Below are 20345 nucleotides of genomic sequence, written 5' to 3'. Positions count from 1 at the left end.
AATTTTCTATCTCTCTCTTAACTTAATTACTGTATATTATTGAGATCTTACTATTATATATGTGTGTGTGTATGCATGCATGTGTATAATACATAAGCTAAATCATATTTTAGGCTATGTATTTTGAATTTATTTATTTATATGAGTCAGAGTTATAGCCAGAGAGAGAGACAGAGGAGAGAGGATTTGGATCCACTGATTCACTCTCCAACTGGCTGCAATGGCCAGAATTGGGCCAATCTGAAGCCAAGTGGTAGGAGCTTCTTCCTGGTCTCCCACGTGGGTGCAGGTGCCCAAGCACTTGGACCATCTTTCACTGCTTTCCAGGCCATAAGCAGAGAGTTGATTGGAAGAGGAGCAGCGGGGATGTGAACCGGCACCCATATGAAGGCGCTGCAGGTGGAGGCATAACCTGTTATGCCACAGTGACAGCTCCCAACTATGTGTCTTAATTGCATAGCACTTTATTCACCTATGTGCTAATATGTAGTTATATGACATATGCTTGTATGTCATATGAACTTATATTCTCCTTCCATCCCGCCCCATGAATTCAAACAGATATGTCCAAGTCGAAGTTAACACTTGGGCATTTTGTCAGTAATGTTCAATTACAGAGATTATAGGTTTTTGTCCTTTGCAACAAAATGGATGCAAACTAGAAACCGTTATGCTTAGTGAAATAAGCCAGTCCCTAAAAGATAAACATCATACATTTCACCTGATACATGGCAATTAATATAGAATTCAATAAAAGTATAGGAACGAAATGGACATCTTGTGATAGGATGGTTGTTTTTAGCCCTTGTTTATACTCCTGTGGAGCTGTGATCTTTCTACTTCTTACTTGTTGGCTGTTGTGACTAGTGGTGAATTCAGCTTGCGATTTCAGAGGGGATTGAAGTTATGTGTTTGAAAAAAATTTAAAAAGGAAGGAGAAAGACAGAGGGAAGGAAGTATGGTTATCATCTTAGAACTATTGCTATGAAATACATGAAATCTGTCATCTTTATATTAATAAACATTTTAAAAGATAGACTTTAGAAAAACTATACAACATACCTCATGTATTGATATGTTTTTAACCTAGTTCAAGTAATTATTTGAAACTCATTTTCCAGACTACTCTTGAACTTTATACAAGAAAGGAACTATTTGAAATAGTTTGTTTGTGGCAGTTTCCTATTACATATATAACCATCTAGCTGATTGTGTTATTTTTGTTTATTTGTGCAGATATCTGGTGCTACATTGATAAAATTTAATCCCCTCTTTAATTGGCACTGCCTTGCATCAACTAGAAGGGGAATTCTTTATGTACTGTCTGCATACCTGGTGGTCTCTGAAGGATCAAATTATGTCTTCTGATTCTTCCTTCCTACAGTGTTATAATTCTTAACAGCAAAATGAATATAACAGCACAATAAAATGTTCTTGCTGAGTGAATATGTGAATTCAAGTATCCATTGAAGATCTTGAAGGCTCATCAGTTTATTGGAGCTATGAGATTTTAATTATAAATTATTTCCTTTCTTCTATTATATTGCATTTTAACATACATCATAACTAAATGTGCACCTATGGTATGAGTTCTTTGAGGTAGCCTAAATACTTTATAATGCCGAATAATCTAAAGTACAGGTTTAGCTTTTGTTGAATTCTTCTAAAACTGCACATCACAAATTTTAAGATTATTGTAAATGTTTGTTGTATTTTAGTTAAGTAGGATTAGTTACCGAAGTAATTATTTAAAAATTCCTAATGTGTATCTGCTGTGAGGAACCCAGCAGAAAGACCACACAAAGAGGAGGAAGTGAAAGCCAATGTTTTGAAATGTTTGATAGAATGCTGCATCAAGTTAAGGGTATCTGTTTCTCTTTTGTATAATCTTTTCATTAATGTAATATGATATGAACATTGTGACATGCCCTTTAAGCTCAGCTTGATTGGCAGGAAGCCACGAATTCTCTGTCTCTGACAGCGCAATGCCAAAACATACTGTCTTGTCACTATAGACCTCATTATTATTTATGCTATGTGAGTTTGCATTGATTTCCACTCAGAGCAAGTTCCTCGATTACTTTTTTTTTTTTATACTGGACAGTAATCTCTTGGGTTTTATTTAAACACTCCCCAGTATTCACGACTTTAATCTTATCAGAAGCTAGGCTGATAAAAAGCAAATTTTTATAGTTATTAGTGAACTGCACCTTTAAAACATGTGATTACTTATTTATTTCTGTTTATATGGTGCTCTGTGGTCTCTAGATGCTCATTTAATGCTCATTGTTTAAGAGAAAGAAAAGGGTAACATAAATCAATTATTTTGAAGGACTTGGTTCTCAATATATAGTGACTATTCAATTAAATTATTGATTTCTCTACAGGCTGAGAGATATTCTGAGGTAGGTGTGTATTTAGGAAAGTTTTATTCAAAGGAGATTTACCACTCATAAATACAGAGAACATTATCATGTACTACCTTTTGTGATCAAGAAAAGAGTTAAGCATCACTTTTTTTCTAAGGTTTTCAACCAGTTTTCATGTGTGTAGATAATTCCTTCTTTGAATCTATTGATGCTAGTGTTGCTGTTTGTAGTGTACATTTTGTAATATGGAAATATTTCCTATAAGCAATTCCCAGTTTCATTGTGCAGCCAGGTTCCCTCATAATAGCTCAGACCCAGGAGCACCTTAATGGAGGAGGCAGCTTCTGCCATTGCTGTGTCAGGGACCTGCTAAAAATTTCAACCTGTCTGATATTACAGAACTGGATTTTTGTATGTGTGTGTATAAGTGTGGGGGTATTCTGTTAGTTTCTTATCGGGTATGACAGTAATCTGGTAGCACTTATGATTTAAGGAAGCCAGTGAAAATTACTTTGTGGTCTTTATAATATGGAGTATGTGGTATATTGCTGAAGGTATCAGATAATCTCTGATATAAAGGAATGAAACTGTCATTCTGCACATGAAATTGTCAGTGATTCTGTTTTTCATTGGGTATAAATAATTTAAGATTACTAACTTTCTCTCAAAATATACAATTATGTTTCACTAACTAGAGAACAAAATTCTTATAACTCAGATACAGCCCCAGACTATGTTGCATTGTTACTACTATATAATGAATCACCACATACTCAGTGCCTCAAATCGACAGATTTATTATGTTACTTTCATGGGTTAGAACTACAGGTACAGAATGGCTGGGCTATCTGCTCAGTGTTTGTTTCTCAAAGCTGAATCAGGATACCAGACAATGCTGAGTTTTCATCAGGTGATAGGGATATACTTCCAAGCTCTTTAAGAGATTTTTGAAAGAATTCACCTCTCTGCAGTTGTAGGGCCAGTGTCCCTTATGCCTACTGGCCATCATCAATCTGGGATTGATCCCAGAACCCAGAAGCCATTCTCCGCTCCCAGGCATGCAATTTCCTGCATAGTCAGTTCACAGCATTACTGTTGGCTTTGTTCCAGGGCAGCACAAGAGCATCTTTGCTGCTCTAAATCTCTTTGACTATTTAAGGGCTCACCAAATTAGGCCAGACCCACCCAATAATTTTCATTAACTCAAGTAAACTGATTAATGACACTAATTATGTTTCTAAAATCTTTTTAAGAGGAGCAAGAAAATATAACTTCGGAATGATTTTATATCATATTCATATGACCTACACACACTCAAGGGGAGGAGATTATCTGGAGCCAGTATACAATGGGGGCCATCCTGAAATTCTATTTATTATAAGGACCATGTAACATTGGGAATAGTTTAAAACTAAAAGGAAAGGGGCCAGCACTGTGGTGCAGTGTTAATGCCCTGTAAAGCGCTGGCATCCTATATGGGTGCCGTTCGAGACCTAGCCGCTCCACTTCCAATCCAGCTCTCTGCAGTGGCCTGGGAGGGTGTTGAAAGATGGCCCAGGTCTTTGGGCCCCTGCACCTGTGTGGGAGACCACATGGAAGCTCCTGGCTTCGGACTGGCACAGCTCTGGCCGTTGCGACCAATTGGGGAGTGAACCATTGGATGGAAGACCTCTCTCTCTCTGCCTCTTCTCTCTGTGTAACTCTGACCTTCAAATAGATGAATGAATCTTTAAAGAAAATAAAAACTAAAAGGAAAAAAAAAAGTAAGGAGTAAGATAGAAATAGAGAAAGAAAACTAGCCCATGACAAGATATTGAATATAAAGTTCCCATTTAGTGTGAAATGTATATGAAACAATTCAAATTATTAAATATGCACTATGCCATATTAATATATAAATATATATTCAAATTATATAGCATACATTAAATGTGTTATTTTAAGTAAATCCTAGTTATATAAATAGGATATATATTTCTGTATTATGTGATCAAATGTTGCAGTGATTTTGTTTTTATAATGAGATTACTAAGATTTTTTTTTTTTGACTTGCAATGCAGTAACCACATTTAAACACATGGGGTTGTTAGAAAAGATCTTTATGTATTCTAACCAGATGATTTCTTTTAACTTCATGTAAGGTTAGCAATGAAGAAATTACTTCCACAAATGCTAAGAAAAAATTTAATTCTTAATTTATCACATACTTAGTATAGTAACTCTCAGCACACTTTAAAACAAATAGTAACAATTATTTTGTTGAGTTTTGTTTGTCACTTAATAATTTTAGTTGTAGTTAGTAATAAAAATTATATATTATAAATAGAGAAGCTGTAAAAATTATTTATTTGAAAGCCAGAGTTAGAGAGGGAGAGGCAGAGAAAGAGAAAGAGAAAGGTCCTCCATCTGCTGGTTTACTTCCCAAATGGCCACTGTGGCTAGGTTTGGGCCAGGCCGAAGCCAGGAGCTGGGAACTTCATCAGGGTCTCCCACAAGGGTACAGGGGCCTGAGGACTTGGACCATCTTCTGCTGCTTTCTTATGTGCATTAGCAGGGAGCTGGATCAGAAGTGGAGCAGTGGGGACTCAAACTGGTGCCAGTAAGAGATGCTGGCTCTGCAGGTAGTGGTTTTACCTGCTTTGCCACAGTGCAAGCCCCTAATTTAAATTCTTTAAGTCTAAGTGCAAGTTCAAAACATCACTTAAATTAACAAAAGGTTTATTCTGCCAGTATAATTTTCAGTTAGATCATTTGTTACCCTCATTTCTTGACTTTTATCCCAACTCCCATTAAAAGATAGGAGCATTAAATACATTGCTTCTCCCTTTCTGTATACCTGTTTGAGCTGCATTCCGCTTGTCTGCCATGATTCTTACTTCTTGCATTCAGTTGGGGTTCAATTGCCCAGAGTTTTTGCCAAGATGTTAATATGACAGACATATTTAATATTTACCCCTTCTTTTCCTTTTCACTAGAGGATAAATGGGTAAGCAAAAGAGTAATACATTTGTGTTTTCTTTCCATCATCAGTTTTGCTCAGCCGGCAATAGAAGTTAATTAACTTTATTTTTATTTATAGCAGCAACCTTGCCTGCGTTATCTCCACCTCCCTCCCCAAATAAATGCAACATATCCTGTTGATCACACCCTAGTTATTTCTAGATGTCAAACTCGTGGCACAAAGGTAAATATCTTTATTTGAAGACTATAGGAGAGCAAACATGAAGTCATGGTACACTGACTTGGCTTGACTTATACATTTAACTTCCAGATTTCATTTACATATATTGGAACAGTAAATTTCATATATATTGAGAAAAGGAAAAAAGATGGATATGATTATTGAATTGGATTTTTAAATTTGATGTAAATTTTTTCTTAAAATTATAGCATCAATGTATTTAGTTATCAGAATAAATATATTGAATGTGCCATTGAAGGCTTTTGATCCAGAAATATAACATGTCAAACCATGCCTACGTTCATTGAAAAAATATTTTACAAGATTTTTTTAAACTTAAAATTGGTATTAAATTAACATGAATTTTTATAGCCTATTATGGATATTTTATATAATTACTGGTCTTATGCCAGTTGATCACTGTGTTTACTGGAAGGTAATCTATGAAAAAAATTCATTAATAGTGCTCACAACATATTTTTCTGCATTTTAGTTCAAGTAGATTCAAACACTAAACATTCAGTGAGAGAATATAAAAACACTATAGTTCAGCATAATAATATTTCATCTGATGATAAAAGCTTATACATTAAATAATTTGATTTATCAGTGTAATATTAATTTAAAAATAGTTTTAGAGGATGAAAGTAAATTAATAGCACAGAACCATATTTTTTAAATAGTTTTAAATCTGAAAAAGGAAATAATAAAAAATTCAACAAAGAGACAAATTTAAGATTATTCTGGCACTTAAAGAATGGATTATGGTGCATTCCAAATAAAATACTGAGTCATATCCTCAGTGTTTTGAAAATCTAATAATTAGAGAGCATATGTCTAAAAGAGCCTATGGATGTCTGAGGCTGAGTATGGTTGAACAAGGTGGAGAGTAATAAACTTTTGGTTCATGAGACAAGAAGTTCCTTGAAGGAATATGTATCTCATTAGAAAGACAAATGCATATATAATTAAGTTTCACATAATGAGGATATTGCTAAGGCAAAGGCTCATACAGGGTAATTATAGAGGCAAGTATCCAGTATGCAAATATATACAACTAAACATAAAAACGAAACTTCTTGAAATTGATGGGGCTAAGGGATCATATATCTACAACAGTAATTCAGATGGAAGATACTGCAATCAATATGGAGGAACGTAGTACTAAAAAGTTTGTTCATGAACACGTATGTCATGAAAAAATTAAGACATAAAATTATTCCATTCTGATTTTAGCTCCCATGCTGCTTTGCTCAAATTATCAATGATTTTCTTACAGCTAAATCCAGGGTATGTTTTTAACTCTTATCAAACTTGACTTTTTTTTTTAACCGCATGTAACAAAGTCACTTTCCTTGACACACTATGGTCTCCTAGCATTCATGAGACCAGAATTTCTTGGCTGTTTTTCTTTAATCCTGATTTTTCCATTCTTTCTCCCTCAGGTTCCAGCTTAAATGTCACTTCTTGGGGAATGTTGATTCCCCAGCTGAATTTGAATTTGATTCTTAAATAAAACCCTGCAGATTGCCTTCACAGTTGAGGCTAATATTTCTTGCCTTCCTATTTTAGGGGGAGAGTTGTTACATGTTTAATGTCTCCTTTCCCACTCATATCAGGGGGTGATGCTCAGGAGAGAAAAATACTATATTTTGTTCAGAAGAACCTGGAGTATAATTCAAGTATATTTGTTCAACTATTGTTGAATAAATAAAATCATAGTCTTGTTGGTATCTTCAGATATGCGTATGTTCTGGTTTTTAAAATCTCCCTGGTACCTCTTTTATGTTTTATTCTACATCCTATCAGTCTGCTAAAACTGTGATCCCAGTTTCAAATCATTCATAAGTGCCAGAGTTACAATACTTGGGAGATAGTCTCACAAACACACACACACAAACTATTTATCTGATAATCAAATGTAATTATTAGAATATATTTCTAATTGTGAAATCTGAAACCCTAGAACAGGCTGATTATATTTTGGACCATATATTTCTCTAAAATTGTGAAAATATACTCTGTTTGTCAAGACTAAAGAATCATATTTTCTGTAATATTCTTGCTGTTGTTTAAGTACTAATTTTTGCTTTTAAAATGTTTAGCTTCTCAGCCAGAATTCTGGAGTAGCAGGTAAAACCGCCACCAGAGATGTTAGCATCCCATATGGGCACCCAGTTTAAGTCATAGCTATTCTACTTCCAATCTAGCTCCCAGCTAATGTGTGGGAAAATCAGAGGAAGATGGCCCAAATGTTTTGACCTCTGTACTCACATAGTGACTGGGGAGAAGCTGTCCTCACTATCTTATTTTGTATATCATATATTCCTTATAGATAATGAGATATAGACAACCATGTTTTTGAAGAAGTGGAGGTGTTCCCTGTAGATGCTGCAAGGAGGTAAAAGGTTTGGGAGAAATAGTAGCAGTAAGAGTCTTCCCTATAGAACAATAAAGTCAAGAAACCAAAGACTTTTGGAGAAAATTTAAGATACAATTTTAAAATGGATTATGTTTTTTTTCCCAGGAATAATCTCACTAATTCTTTGGTTTTTTTGACAACTACTGATTGTTTTCCCTCTTTGTATAGGTCATGGAACCTGACAGAACTTTTTAAGTGATTTAATTATTTGAAAGGCAGAGTGAGAGAGAGGGAGACACACAGTGTGGAGGTGGGCAGGGAGGGATGAGAAAGAGACTGAGACCACTGGTTTACTTCCAAAATGCTTATAATTCCTGGGAGCCCAGAACTCCAGCCAGATCTCCCATGTGGGTGTCAGGGATTGACATTTAAGCTATAATCTACTGCCTCTCAGAATGAATTATTAGGAAGTTGCATCAAAAGCAGAGTACTAGGACTCAAACTGGCCCTCTGATAAAGGATACAAGAATCTCAAGGGGTGAGTTATCCAGCTGTGCCACAACAACTGCCCCAAGGCGATCTGGCTGTGACATCTGTCACCCCATTGATCGCCAGGGTTGGTTCTGCTAATCTGGCTGGCTATGCGGGTGTCCCCTTCCTCCCTCACCGTTCCATCTGCGTCCCTCCAGATGCTGCGCACTCTGTCGAAGAGGACGACCTTCCCCTCCTTCCCCGCTAGAGGAGGACCGGTCTTTGGTCAAGGGTATACGAGCAGCTACGCTCCCCTGTTAGAACCTCCAAACAAGCTCCCAAGGTAGAGGACTTTTAAATGAGGATAAGTGACAGTATGGGTGTCTGTGTCTTTGTCAGACATGAAGCTATTGGGGAAAAATATTTGCATCTTTCTGAAGCTCATTAACACCTTGAAATGTGTGTATTAAAAAGCTTGACTGTTGCTGTACTGACTGAATTTTAACCCTGTGGCTAAAAAATGTGACTGTATTTTCCTTTATGTATCTGTGACTTTATATTTTCCTTTACATATTTATTAAAGGACAAACATAATTTTGGTTATATTGTATCAAATACACCTTTGTTACAAAACAAATAGCAGGTATATCAACTAAAGATGTATGCCCTTTTAATGTGTATTATCTGAACCTCTTGAGCATATGTTCCTTCATATTGATTGAAGTATCTTCCATCTGAATTATGACCCCCTAGCCCCATCCATTTCAAGAAGTTTCATTTTTATGTTTAGTTGTACATATTTGCATACTGCATACTGCCACTCCAAAATGGCTGTCTGATTCCTGATCCATGAAGTACAGTTGTTTCTTGAGTCCATCAGTAGAGAGAGAATTGAAGTCGGCTACCTACTGGGTTTCAGATGTGAAAAGATCTGGAATTGGATTATCAGTATTTTTTAAAGAATTATGTACTTGAAAGACAGAGTTACAGAGGAGAGAGAAAGAGAGACATTTGTACACACACACACAGAGAAAGAGAGAGGGAGGGAAGGTGGGAGGGAGGGAGGGAAGAGAAAGAGATCTTCCATCCACTGATTCAATCCCCAAATGGTTGTAATAGCCAGGGCTGGACTAGGATGAAATCAGGAACCAGGAGCTCAGTCTGGGGCTTCCATGTGTGTGGAAGTGCCCAAACACTACAGCCATCCTCTGTAGCCTTCTCTGGCCCATCATCAGGGGCTGGATCAAGTGCATAGCAGGCAGGCTCAAAGTGGTGCCCATGTAGGGTGTCAGCATTGCATGTGGAGGCTTAACCTTCTGCACCACCATGCAGGCCCCAGGATTATCAATATGTTTAAAAACATATATGGAAAATCTTGTAGGTACAAACAAGAGACACAATAATTGGCAAATGTGAATGTGATCTTCTTTATGGAGTTGATCACAGCAGTTAACAATAGAATAAGTCCAGAACATTCAATGATTAGAGTGTACAGTTGAGGAATTTAGCTTAGTCAAGGAGGTAAAAAGGTTAAGAAAGCTAATTGAATTTGGCAGTGAAGGAAGGGCCTTCTAGCCACGGGAAAGTATGTGCAAAGAAAGAACTTTTGGCAGAAAGGCTGGTCATTGTCAACACATTCTTTGTTGTTATCTCAAACAGAATGGGTAACAAAGACATACTAGTGAATTCAGATAGCGCTTGGTATGTATTAACCTAGAAATGACAGCTCTAGGGAAACCTGTATCTTCATCCTTTCTCTTATGTAAAATAGCTTGGAATTAATTCTTTGACAAGGAAAAAAAGTCAAATCTCTGGTTTTATATCTAGAGCAAAGCAGTTCTAGACATTCAGAATGCTGTATCAAAAGCTATTTCTTGGTGTGTGTTTACTTGCATTTCCTTGATGGTGTGTTTATGTGTTTAGATTTAAAATAGATCTTCCTGGCTTCTGTGATTGAAAAGTTTGTAGTAAATATGAAATAGAATAGGTGAAAGGGATTCAATGAATACATATATTTATATACTCAAAAATATTGATCCACAACAAAAGGAGAAAAAATATTTCACTGCATTTCTCATTGCCTGAGGATCTTGCATTGTGATGACTAAATTCTATTTTGATAGCAAGTTTCTTCATCTTTGAAATGCTGCAAAAGTGATTTATTATCCAAAATTAAAACTATTTTCTTCATCCTTAAGGTATTCCAAGTGTTGAAATAAATTTTCTACTTCTTTCACTATGGAAATTTGCTTCACCTCTGGCAATATGGATGAAAAAAAAAATCCCATTTTTTGCAAGTTAGTAAAAAATATGTTTTTTGTTCCCAGATTAAATGTTTTATAAAAATGGAAGCCCATTTTTGAAGTTATAAAACTGTCACTTTAAAAAGAAACACCATTTTCATTGACAAATCCGGAGGGTTGTATAGGCTTGTATTTTGTTCCTAACAGTGTTTCATGTTATCAGTTTGACTTTATATACAATTTACACTAGTGTTTATAAAGAATAGAAGTTCAGGACACATAATTTCAGGGATGGATGATCAGGATATAGGAGTTATGCGATTTTGTTGCCCATTGGTTCTTGTTAGCTTCTAGGGAGGCTCAGTTAGTGGCAACAGAATGTTTCAGGCAGGGCTAGTATGTACAATATAATTCGATTTTTTCCTTTTGCTCAAACACAGCTATCCTGAATTTGGCCATTGCAAATGGGATAAGGTGATCAAAAAGTGGATTGTTTGGAATCACAATACAACTTGTCAATCCCAAGTCAAGGGAATTGCTCTAAAATCTTTTTTCTTCTTTCGTATCAGAGAGTATTGAAGAATGTTATAAATGAGGTCTTTTAACATGCTTATTAAGCAATTTTAAAGTTTATGTTCCTCCGAGTTGTAATATAAGTGTATCATAGTTTCTTTTTGTTCATTGCTATCAAGAGGCTTCATGAAAACCTATTCTTTGTAGCTTATATGTGTATGCTTTTCAGAAATGTAATGATGTTTAGAAGACAAAATAAGAAATGGTTTTAGCTCTACTGAATTTTGTCGTCTCTGTACCCAGCAAGACATAAGTTTGAGTTTGTTTTAAATTATTTCATTTGAGTGATTATAAAATGGCATCACTCTTGAATTAAAAATCTAGGTAATATAAGGCATCCTTATAATTTTTGTTAGAATTTTAAACATCATAAACATCATCTTTGGGAATTTTGAATATCTCATTCTGTACATGAAATGTAAGCAGAGATTAGCATGGACCTTTCATTGTTTTGAGGCACACAGTCTAGATTACCAGAATATACCCCACTATACTGACATATGCCATTCTGGGCTGTTGGCACACTGTGAAGCTGTGCAGTCAACCTCGAGCGAGATATGAGCACTACAAACTCTCTCTTGCCAACATGAAATTCCTTATTTAACTAAGATGGAATGGTAATATCTGGATTAATGATGAACATTTTTAAAGGCAATTAGCTGGTTGACTAGCTCCAGGTTCACACATTATTAATTCTAGATGTTCTGTCTCAGACTTAATCTCACGGGAACTTGGCCTGAATTTGCCCTCTATTTTCTCATTGGTTTACTATCTAGGTGTCCTTAAAAATAAATAAGCAAGCATCAAACAAACAAAATAAAAGCCTAATGTCATAGCCAGGATAGTGTTTACCATTGGAAGAACAGAATTTTGTAAATAAAACAAAAACTTTTTTCATATATTATGGAAGGATTGGATTGCCTATAGTTTTCTAGATAAGTCTTCCCTATAGACAAAATTTCAGTTTTGCATTAGATGTTATTTGTTAAAGCCACTGAGAACTGAAATTCTTACGAATTGCAACTCAAAGTAGATCTTACAATTGTGGGCAATATTTTAAACAGGAGGTTTTATGCCAGTATTACTAAAGCAACTTTCATAAACAATGCAATCTTTGGGACTAGAGCAAACAACAACTCCATTTCTTTTAATGTTAATTTTCATAATAATCATGTCACATAATGTCATGGAAGTTAGCAGGCAATATTGGATAAGTTGACTTTTGTCATATCTCATTTACAAATAGATGTTAATATTTTTGTGGTTCTGATTCATATTGGCTTAAAACAGCAGCAGAGGAAATCCACACTTCATTGAGCTCTGAATATTTCTAGGATAAGTTATTTCATAGGTTATTCAATTCTCAAAAAATCTTATTGTATAGATTAATATATGGAAGTTTCAATAGGTTAAGAAAGTTATCTAGGTACAATATGACAAGTATCTTAAAGTTGGGTTTGAAACTAGTTACAATTCTGAAGACTGTTCAACCAATTCTATTTATACTTTTGATGACAACATGAATATTAGTGATAAATGAGTTCATTTCCTTCCTTTTCCTTTTGGAAATTTATATTCAAACACATGTTGTCTTCCTGGCCACCCTCTATAGTCATGTTTTACAGACTGACAAATTGCCCCTGTATCTGTTTCTAATTAGATTGTCCTTTTATTTGGAGACGGAGTTCTGTGTCTTATTATTTTGTCCTATATTCCTAATGTTCGGTGCCATGCTCAGTAAATATTTGTTGAATGAGTGAACACATTATTTTGTTAAGATTTATTTATTTAAAAGGCAGAGTAACACACAGGCGTGCGTGCACACACACACACACACAGAGAAAAAGAGAGAGATTCTCCATCTACTGATTTACTCCCCAAATACCCACAACAGCCAGGGCTGGGCCAAGCTGCAGCTAGTTGCCAAAAATACCATCAAGGTCTCCGACCTGGGTAGCCAGGACTCAGGTACTTGAGCCTTCATTTTCTGCCTCCTAGGTGCGTTATCAGGAGGCTGGATCTGAAGGAGAGTATTTAGATCTTGACCAGGCACTCTAATATGCAATGTTGTCATTGTAAGCAGTGACTTAACCTGCTGTACCACAATGCCTGCCCCAGTGAACTCATTTAAACTGATTTTTTGAAAGCTAGTTAACACTTGAACTTACAAAGATTTCACGAAACTTTCATGAGTTGTGACAGAGAGATGTTGTAGGTGAGTGCTGTAGGCTTTGGCTCTCATTAACTCCATAAATAGTCCCTTTATCTCTAGGTAAATTAAGATACAGAGCTTGTACATTTTAGATTACAGTAGAATAAAGGAAATACCCATTGACTTTCTTGCTTTCAAAATCAAGAATCAATGAAAATTAGATTCTATCATCCAAGCTAACAGTAAAATTATTTTTTTTAATATTCCTAAAGGTATTGATTGCTAATTGTCTGATTCTCTGATTCTCCCTTTTATTGTGTGCTCAATGTGTTATGAACAAGGTTTTTTAATGTGAAGCCTTAACACATACCAGGGGTATTTCCAGAAATATTTAAAATTGAAGTAGGGAAATTGCAAATAATTTTACTTTGTAAATTATAGAGCAAATAAAAGATTATGTTAGTTTGTACTCTTCTTCTCTTGCATTCTGATAAGTTTGAGTTTGTGTGTGTGTGAGAGAGAGAAAGAAAGAGAGAGAGGCGCACGCAAGAGAGATTATAGAACAGGTAGACCAGTAGAGAGCTGATAATTTTGTAAATGCCATAGATCATATCTGAGTGTGCCCTAGGGACCATATATAGCATATAATCTGTTATGTTGCAATGGGGAGAAAATGAGAATCATTATAGTAGATGCAACTTGACAGGAAGAAGAGTAATAGATAGAAGTTGAGCAACCATATTTGAAACTATATACAACTTATTTTTGCCTTTTTATGTACATTCAGTTATTTAATTCTGGACAAAGTTATTAATTCATCTGTTGGATAGACCCTTCATAAATCTTTAATTCACGGTGTTAAAAACCATTTGGATTAGTTGATTTTGACACTAGTTAAATGAAACATAATATCAAAAATCCATCCACTCTTCGCTTAGGACTGGCAATCTGCATCAATAGGTAAAATAGACATTGAAATTATTGCATTATTAGCAAATATTAGAATGTTCTCATGATAACCATAAAATTAATATTTAAATAGTTGTACCTTTTATACATTTAAGAAATACTTATTTTTGCACTTTAACACATACACATAAGCGTTCATGAGTTTATATACATAATCAAGTGATAGGAAATAAATGTTCGATTGTGTTGTATGGGATCCTATCATGTTAAGGATGAATTAAGGGATTCATGTCAATAAAAAATAGAAGAAGAAATAGATAGAATGAATAAAGATTATCATAAAATAATATTCTTGTTGCTGTATCTCTCCAAGATCCATATATGATACAAATGTAGCATTCTTCTACAAATGAAGTGGAAACTTACAACGCAAGTATTTTTGCCCATAACACCAGAGCAGATCTTTTTTTATTAACTGAGTTGAACTTTAAAATTATGTTATGACCAAAAATCAATAAAGAGAAACTGATTTAAGTTCATCCAAGTGTGAAGGGGTTTATTACTAGTGCTACATCACTCTAATGATGTTCTCTTAAAAATTTGTTTTTGTGATATATTGCATCTATTATTGCTTAAAGGATAAAACTGCTAAGCAACCTTGAAAATTAATAAATCAATTTAAGGAAAGTAGTCATATAGCCAAAGGAAAAGCAAAATTTTAGTATAGAGGTTTCAAATGTTAGGTAATTATAATGTATGCAAACTATATTCATATCATACTACTAATGGGGATTTCCTTCACTGAAATTTATTTTTAAATAGCAAAGTAATGTCCTTGTTAGCAACTTCATAGCATGATAATCGGTAATATTTCTTAGGCTTATTTTCTTTTTTAACCTTCAAGGTAGAAAACTGCAATAAACACATAAAAACTAATTCGATAAACAGAATTTCTGAAATTGTTATTTCTTCGTTATTATTTTTACCCATACTGGATAGAATGCACCAGACTTGTGTGTTAAGAAATAATAACTCATTTTATAAAATACTTCTCTAAAGTATGTACCCTAAACACAAAAAATTAGTTTATAAAGAAAAATTAGTTTATAAAGAAAAATGATAAAGTAATTATATTAGGCTCTTCAGCTTTTGTTACTTTTCAATAATTTTTCAAATATTTGAACTGTGACAAGCAAACATATATGATCTAATAGAATTTCTGAGGTAAATTTGATGGTACTTTTCAAGTATGATACACAGACAAAAGACAGATGAATTTCTAATCACACACCTCTGTGTGTAACATGAGGAGGCATGCCATATAATCACTCCAGTGTCATGTAACAGCATACAAGCACCTCAAAAAGCCTGAGCCCTCACGGCTCCTCTCTTCCCCCAAATTAAATGTAATTCTAATGCCACCAGTTAACTTTGCCTATTTTCACTTCATGTGAGGATTTCTAATGTATACATTCATTTGTTTTAGGCATCATGGAATCCATATTCTTTCAGAGGTTCACGTATCTCAGTATTTCAAACATTTTCTTTGTTGTGTCATATCATTTGTGTGAATGGGCAATAATTTTTCAGTTCCATTGGTGAGCATAACACATTTAATATTTTTGAACTATTACAAATAGCTGAACAATGAATATTTTGAGCATGTCTTTAGTGCACATGTATAGCATTTCTGTAGCGGTTTAACACAGGAGTAGAATTATTGAACCAAAGTATGTATATGTTCAGCTTTAGTAGAAACTGCCTAAGAGTTTTACAAAATGGTTGTACAAATTTATACTTCTACCAGCAGTATATGAAAATCCCATTTGTTTTTGTTTATTTTAGCCAATTTTTATATTGCCAGGTGTGTAGTGGTATTTCATGTGGTTTAAATGTATTTAAAATAATCTTACTAGTTATTAATGAAATGTAGCATTCTTATTGCCTATGTACATATAAATTAGCAATCTTATAATCATGCATATGAATTATAGCAGCTAATCAGGAAAGTTAATGTCCATAATTATACTTTAAAACTGTAATGTCCAATACATTAGCTGCAGACATATATGATTATTTAAATTTATTTATTTAAAATTAAAAATAATAATTTGGCTCTACAGTTGTGCTAGGTATATCTCAAATTCTGAATAGTCACAGGTCCTTCTTGGCTATAATATTGGGCTGCACAGATATGCCATGTATCTATAGCCAGAGAAAGATATATTTAATGGTATATTCAAAGATATTTTAAATAGTAATATTTAAAATCTTTTAAATTTTGTTATTCATACCAAAAATAGTATATTTATTGGAATATTTAATTGTAATACTCTTATCTATTTCTTATTTTTTAAGGTGAACAGATTTCATGTATTTCATACATACAGGTTTAGGAGCATAGTAATACTTCCCATCCTACCCCTCTCATGCCCACATTCCCACTCTCCCTCCTTTTTCCCTTCTACAATTATCTACCTTCAGTTTATTTTATACTTACAAATTAACCCTACATTAGATAAAGAATCAGCAAAAGGTGAGAAGAAAAAAATGCTATTCCTCAATACAAGGACAGTACAATCATCAAATCTCAGAATGTCAGTTTTGCTCATATAAATTGTATTATTTTGTACTCTGTTACCATAGATCAGGTAAAGCATATGGTTATTTGTCTTTTTTGGGACTGGCTCATTTCACTGTGTATAATGGTTTCCAAGTACATTTATTTTCTTTTGAATGACAGCACTTCATTCCTTTTTTGTAACTGAGAAGTATTCCATAGTGTGTGTGTGTGTGTGTGTGTGTGTGTATATATATATATATATATATATATATATATATATATATACCACGTTTTCTTTATCCAGTCTTCAGGTGACGGCCATCTGGGTTGATTCTGCATCTTAGCTATTGTTAATTGAACTGCAATAAACGTGGGGGCACAGATAATTCTTTCATAGGCTAATTTTATTTCCTTTGGGTAAATTACCAGGGGTGGGATGACTGGGTCATATGGTAGATCTATTTTCAGATTTCTGAAGTATCTCCATACTGTCTTCCACAATGACTGTATTAGTTTACATTCCCACCAACAGTGGATTAGGGTACCTTTTCCATCACATCCTCACCAGCATTTATTGTTTTTCTGATTTCTGTATGAGAGCCATTCAACCTGGGGTGAAGTGAAACTTCATTATGGTTTTTATTTGCGTTTGCCTGATGGCTAGTGATCTTGAGCATTGTTTCGTGTGTCTGTTAGCCATTTGAATGTCCTCTTTTGAGAAATGCTTGTTCAAGTCCTTTGCCAGTTTATTAACTGGATTGTTCTGTTGTTGTTGAGTTTCTTGAGCTCTTTATATATTCTGAGTATTAATCCTTTATCAGTTGCATAGTTTGCAAATGTTTTCTCCTATTCTGTCTTCTGCCACTTCACTTTGCAATATTTTGTGTTTCCTTTAGAGTGCAAAAACTTCTTAGCTTGATGTAATCTCATTTGTCTATTTTTGCTTTAATTGTCTGTGCTTCTAGGATCTTTTTTCAAGAATTCTTTGCCTATTTATGTCATGCAGAGTTCCCCCAATATTCCTCTCTAGTATTTTGCTTGTATCAAGTCATAGATTCAGATCCTTGATCCATTTTGAGTTGATTTTTGCTTAAGGTGTATGGTAGGGGTCTTATTTAATACTTACACATTGCGGGGCTGGTGCTGTGGCTCACTTGGTTAATAATCCTCTGCCCGTGGTGCTGGCATCCCATATGGGCGCTGGGTTCTAGTCCTGGTTGCTCCTCTTCCAGTCCAGCTCTCTGCTGTAGCCTGGGAGGGCAGTGGAAGATGGCCCAAGTGTTTGGGCTCCTGCATCAGCATGGGAGACAGGAAGAAGCACCTGGCTCTGGCTTCGGATTGGCGCAGCGCCGGCTGTAGCAGCCATTTGGGGAGTGAACCAATGGACAGAAGACCTTTGTTCTCTAGCTCTCTCACTGTCTAAACTCTACCTGTCAAATAAATTTTTAAAAAATTTAAAAAAATACTTACACATTGCAAAGTTCCAGTTTTCCCAGCAGCATTTGTTGAAGAGTGTGTCCTTCCTCCAGGGATTACTTTCAGCTCCTTTGTCGAATATTAGTCAGTTGTAGATATGTGGATTGATTTCTGGAGTTTCTATTCTGTTCCATTGGTGTAGGTATCTATTTTTGTGCCAGTACCAGGCTGCTTTGATTATAGTCTGTCTTGAAATCTGGTGTTATTACACTTCCAGCTTTGTTTTTGTTGTTTAAGGTTGCTTTAGTTATTGTGGTCTGTTGTCTTTTCATATGAAATTTTGCCATTGACTTTTATAGATCTGAGAAGAATGCCAGTGCTATTTTGATTAGGATTATATTGAATCTATAAATTGCTTTGGGTAGTATGGACATTTTTGATTACAGTAGTGCTTCCCACACATGAACCTGGGAGATTTTTCTATTTTTTGGTTTCTTCTTCTATTTATTTCTTTAATGCTTTGTAATTTCCACTGTAGGGATCTTTTACCTCCTTGGTTAAATTTATTCCAAGGTGTTTAAAATTTTTTGTAGCTCTTGTGAATGATACGAATCTTACAAGCTGTTTTTCAGTCATGGATTTTTCTGTGTATACAAAGGCTATTGATTTTATAGCCTGCAACTTTATTCTTTCTAATAGTCTCTTAGTGTAGTTTTTTGGTTCTCCTATATATCGAATCATGTCATCTGCAAACAGGGATAATTTGACTTTCTCCTTTCCTGTATCACTTTGATTTCTTTCTTTTTCCTAATTTCTCTGGATAAATTTCCAGAACTATGTAGAAGAGTAATGATGAAGTGGACATCCTTGTCTGGTTCTGGAACTTAGGGGAAATGCTCCCAAGTCATCCCCATTCAATATGATGCTGGCTATGGGTTTGTCATATAATTGGCTGGATTGTGTTGAGCAATGTTCTTTATGTACCCAATTTGCTTAAATATTTCATCATGAAAGGATTTTGTGTTTTATCAAATGCTTTCTCTGCATCTATTAAGATAATCATATGGTTTTTATTCTTCAATTTGTTAATGTAATGTATCACATTTATTGATATGTATCTGTTGAACCATCCCTGCATACCAGGGATAAATCCCACTTATTCCAAGTGAATGATCTTTCTGATGTGTTGTTGGATATGATTAGCTAATATGTTGAAGATTTTGCATTTATGTTCATCAGGGATATTGGTCTATAGTTCTCTTTGTTTTTTGTACATTTTTTTTTAAATTTTGGAATTAAGGTGATTCTGGCCTTATAGAAGGTGTTTGGGAGGATTCCCTCCTTTTTAATTGTTTTGAATAGTTTGAAAAGAATTATTCTTCTTTAAAAGTCTGGTAGAATTCAGCAGTGCCATATAGTCCTGGGCTTTTCTTTGTTGGAAGGGTCTTTATTATGGATTCAATTTCCATTTTGGTTATTGGTCTGTTTAGGTTTTCTATGTCACATGACTCAATTTTAGTAGCTTTTATGTGCCCAGAAATCTATACATTTCTTCTAGATTTTCCAATATGTTGGCACACAGATGTTTGCAGTAATTCCTAATGATTTTTTATTTCTGTGGAAATCATTGTTGCATCTCTTTTTTGTCTGATTTTATTGATTTAAATCTTCTCCCTCTTTAACTGTAGTGTATCAACTTTGTTTATTTAAAAAAAACTTTTTTCACTAATATTTTGTATTTTTTGTTTCAGTTTTGTCTATTCTCTAATTTTAATTATTTATTTCCTCTTACTCCTTTTGAGTGAGTTTGTTGTTTCTGTAGGTCCTTGAGATGAATTGATAGCTTATTTATTTGATGCCTTTTTAATTTATTGATGTAGACACTAACTGCTATAAACTTCCCTCATAGAACTTATTTTATTGTATGCCATAAGTTTTGATATGTTTTATTGTCATCTTCATTCATTTCCAATATTTTTTTTTATTTTGCTTTTGATTTCTTTTATGACTCACTGTTCAAGAGTGTGTTGTTCAGTCTCATATGTTTATATATTTTTAGAGATTCCTAAGTTGTTGATTTCCAGATTCATTCCATTGTGGTCAGAA

This window comes from Lepus europaeus, chromosome 1 (genome assembly GCF_033115175.1).
Source record: "Lepus europaeus isolate LE1 chromosome 1, mLepTim1.pri, whole genome shotgun sequence".
In the NCBI taxonomy this organism is placed as follows: domain Eukaryota; kingdom Metazoa; phylum Chordata; class Mammalia; order Lagomorpha; family Leporidae; genus Lepus; species Lepus europaeus.
The sequence above is the reverse complement of the archived record's forward strand: the minus strand, read 5'-3'. Positions refer to the sequence as shown.